Here is a 3,153-nt window from a genome sequence, read left to right as displayed (position 1 = left end):
TCGGCAAATGTCATAGCTAATCCTCAGCAAGTGTCACAGCTAATCTATTTATATATAGGAATTGAGAAGCGCGCAATCTAACGCCGCCAACTCATTTTCTTTATTCTAAGCCAAACTTGCCACGTCAGATTTAAGAGTGATGTGTCCTAATTTCTCTTTGCCTTTGTTTGAAGTTCTACAGCATAAACCCCATTTTATTCTCACCATTTTACTACGTTTCTATTCCTTCCTTCTTCTCGTGCGCCGTTTCATTCCGGTTAGATCGTTTCATTTTATTTTGTGCATATGGGCCTTGCGTTTCCATGTGTACATCTACTACCCATCCAATTCCCAATTCTAAAAGACTCATCCATCTATTACCCACAAGAGCTTCCCCTTCAATTCCCAACCCTTTTCCTTATTCCTCCATTATCTTATTTCCATTTTGCATCCTTCGAAATCTCCACTCCAAATTTCATCTAACTTATTACTGGGTACTCGAATGTAATTTTTTTTTTAAAAAGAATAGGCTTATGATAGTGTGATTTTTCAAATTTTCAGAGTCTTTTCGATTGCTCGATAAACCGGAAGAAAAGGGAAAACATGTCTTATTATTAGGATGAACACTTTCTTATCAGGTACAACCTTTTGTCCTTTTTAGTTCTAATCATTTGATCCGTTCTCAATTTTTTTTATTCTTTTATCTTTTACACTGCTAAGTAAATGTCTGTTTAAATTTTGTTAAAGCTGCAAATGTGAGTTTTTATCAATATTTTTTATTATTACTAATATTGTTTCCTTCTGGACTCTCCAGAATCTATTTCTATTTCTATTCTCTCCAAAAGTGACCCCTAAGTACTACTTCACACTCACAGGGCATGCTTTAATGTTCAGATAAAGGTAACAACCATAAATATCTTCTTCTTCTCTTTAAGTCTCAGCTATCTTCTTATACACACAGCTTCCCAAGCTTATAACTTTTTCCATCATGGCTATTTTGGATTTATGCTCTATGACAAAGTTTTAGTTTAGTCATTTTTGGGAACTTATGTGATCATTTGTAATCCTTTGAAAAATGATGTTAACTAATAATCTTTAGCAAGAAGATCGATAGGGAAAGATATGTTTCTTATCAAATAGGAAGAAGCCACATGTACCATTACCCCTTTTGCAACATGAAAGCTTCTGAGAAGAAGATGTGCTCAAGAATGCCCTTTTCTCCATATTTCTACACACACACACACACAAATAAAAACATTGGTTAATCAATGATAGTTTCTGCTATGATGAGTTTCTTTTAGGGCCACCGTTCTTCTTGGAATCTGGAATGATAGTTGTTCTTCTACTTACTTGCTAAGGAGCAGTACAGTGTGAGTTATCTTACATTATGAGATTAATGCTCCATTCACCTCTCATACAGGTTTGCATCTCAATCTCTTACATTTCTTCTATAATTTGTCTTTTAATTTGTTTTGGTTGATGTCCAGTTTCATGCTATTAGTTTGTGTTGTTCCAAAATCTGTATTTTTGTGTACACAATGTATGTTTCCGTGAAGTCTATTAGAGACACAATTGCAGGCTAGAAATAAAAGAGCCTAGGTGATTAGTGGTTGTCTACTATATTCTTATATAATTTAAATTCTATATATGACTATTTCGAGCCAATGAAGGCAGCTCTAATCACACATTTACAGCTTACATTATATAACTTAATGAGTAATGACACATTCTAAATATTCTTCAACTCTTACCACTTGAGTTATCATTCGAGGATAACTCAATGACACGTGTTTAAAGCATATAGAAATGTTTTACTTCTGAGTTTCATTTGCTATTAGTTTAGATTGTATAATATAATTCGTGTTGTGCAAAATCTTCTTTTTTTGTGCACACTACATTTGTGCTTCCATGAAGACAATTAGACACACAGGAGCGGGCTAGAAATATAAGAGTCGTGGTGATTGGTGGTTGTCTAATATTTATTCCTTTACAATTTAAATTTGATATATGACTATTTCTAATTAATGAAGAGAGCTCTAGACACATATTTGCAACTTGCATATAGCATAACTTTATGACACATGCTTAGATTATGTAGAAATATTTTGTTGTGCTCAAAAAGTGAAAAGTAGTTGTCTAAAGAGAGTCTTTGGTGATTAGTGGTCGTCTGCTATTTAGCCCTTCACAATTTTTGTTGTTGTTAGTGTGCATTATTGCAGGTCCTTGCACGAAGTGGGTCTACTTTGGACTCTAGACTCTATATTGACCTAAGTCTTGAAGATCTGTAGAGCTAGCTGATATAGTGGTGTGTTTAGTCCTTTACAATTTAGATCTGATACTTTTTTGTTACTATGTGTTATTACAAGTCCTTTCCTAAAGTTGGTTTGCTTTTGACCCTGGACTCTGTATTGAGCGAAGTCTAGAAAAACTATAGAGCTCGCTAATATATTAGTGTGTGTAGTCTTTAACTGTTGACATTTCATCCTACCGTTTTTGTTTTACTGATTTCTATTTCTTGCTTTCATTTGGATACAAAGGTTATGAGACTTTACATAATTGCCATTTTGTCTTGATCATTCATATAGCTGTAAAATTGTATTTTATTCCAACACAATGACCGTGTTAACTCTTAACATAGATGCTCTGAACTGCAACTGCAAGTCATGTCAGTAGAGTTTTGTAGCTCTTCTTCCACCACAAGTGCAAGAATATCATTATGCTGCACATACATTGCTTCCATTGAAAAATCTATTTCCTTTCACCCAAAAAAAGTTTTATAGCAATTCTTTCATGAATATTGGCTAATTACTTTGTGATAAACTACTTTTCAGCATTTTGAATACTACGTTATTTTTGTTGAATCAGTAAGATCAATACTTATACATCTTTCCTATAAGCTTTTAGTAATTGTAATGCAGGAAAAGAAAGCATCCATAGCAAAGGCTTTTAGCAAAATAAGTTGAAAGCGCCTGTTTAGCGTCACAATCTTTTAATGATGTATCAACTGTTTTTTTTTTTTTTTGACGGGAATGATGTATCAACTGTTGTTGTGGTTGTAAGAAAACTAAATGATAACATGATCAGTATCATTCCAATGTCATTCTTAAAAGGCAATAATCTACCCGTTATAATAACATTCTTAGTTGATTTGAATAATTTGCCTGCATATCATAG

At 33.4% G+C, this 3,153-nt stretch overlaps 1 long non-coding RNA gene across 1 annotated transcript; it reads left to right on the top strand.

Moving 5' to 3' along the window:
- The first annotated feature begins 885 nt into the window (after positions 1 to 885).
- On the top strand, positions 886 to 2,559 carry LOC130733453 (uncharacterized). The gene is made up of 2 exons (XR_009017473.1): positions 886 to 1,399; positions 2,199 to 2,559. It is a non-coding gene; the product is annotated as an uncharacterized LOC130733453 (long non-coding RNA).
- Positions 2,560 to 3,153: the final 594 nt, after the last annotated feature.

This window comes from Lotus japonicus, chromosome 1 (assembly GCF_012489685.1).
Source record: "Lotus japonicus ecotype B-129 chromosome 1, LjGifu_v1.2".
Taxonomy (NCBI): Eukaryota; Viridiplantae; Streptophyta; class Magnoliopsida; order Fabales; family Fabaceae; genus Lotus; species Lotus japonicus.
Note: the sequence above shows the minus strand (reverse complement) of the source record. Positions and strands in the feature narration are given on the sequence as shown.